We start from the raw sequence: 1,201 nt of genomic DNA, 5'->3' as shown, positions 1-1,201 counted from the left end.
TCTCTTTAACATTTAAAACAACTAGTGAATCAGTGACTAATATTTCACGTTCACGGATTTTTCCGTCACTTTTCCCCATTTCTTAGTTAACCACACTACACACCATTCAGCATTATTTAATACTGTGAGACTTAAGTAAATATAAACCTATGACATTTTAAGTTGAAAATTATTTTGTAACATGAAAATATTCTTCGTATAAAATTATGATTACATTTATTTATAGAGGTCTCCATTAATTTAATTCAGTTTCTTCTTCGAGTACTTAACGTTTTGGAGCTTAATTAATATTCTTAACTGTTATAGATTTTGTATCATATGTTTGTAAAAACTCACAGACAAACTACTTTATTTAACGCACTCATGGTTAAACACTGTCAATCAGTCAGCGAGCGACGTCGCATCAGGCGTTCGACCCCCCACAATTTGAGCGCAGACCATGCCAAGTGATGAAGTGCATCGAATTCGATATTTTGGGACGCGGACCTATAAGTTTGTCTCTGATTAGCCATAAGAACCATGATAAACTGACATACGCCTTTGGTACTCACGGCCAAGGAAGGCTTTAGATAACTTTGACTTTCCTGAAAGTTCCTGTATTATATATACAGTAGGTGTTTCCTTTTCCCGCCCGCAAATTCCCGGGATGTATACTAGTATTCACTAGCCCCGGTTTTTTGCCCTGCCCTTAGGTTAGGTTAGGTTGGGTTAGCATTAGATTGGTGCTCCCGGTGGAATTTGGGTGTGGGAAACATAATGACACTATTTTCAAGGAAATTCTATGGTCAGTTTTTAAGATATGGCGTTCCGTTTTTTTTTTTTCAGGAAAGGTCTCAGTACTCGGTTACATCTTGGGAAAATGCATCCCGCCCTTTAATGGTCGAGTCTGACATACTTTTGCGAGACAGTGGTAAATATCGATTGTGTCTGGTCTTTGCTATGCCCTGCGCAGTAACTCCACTTATTCAGGCGAGTATTCTATTATTATTATTATTATTATTATTATTATTATTATTATTATTATTATTATTATTATTTCAGTTGATGAAACCTATTCACATGGAACAAGCACACAGGGGCCATTGACTTGAAATTCAAGCTTCCAAAGAATGTTGGCTTCAGCCTCCCACTGCAGCAGTAACTGATCACGGTACAGAGCCAGTGATTTTTCATCGCCCTGGGAAGACGCGAACCCGTGACA

Source organism: Macrobrachium rosenbergii, chromosome 5 (assembly GCF_040412425.1).
Source record: "Macrobrachium rosenbergii isolate ZJJX-2024 chromosome 5, ASM4041242v1, whole genome shotgun sequence".
NCBI classification, from domain to species: Eukaryota; Metazoa; Arthropoda; class Malacostraca; order Decapoda; family Palaemonidae; genus Macrobrachium; species Macrobrachium rosenbergii.
Note: the sequence above shows the minus strand (reverse complement) of the source record.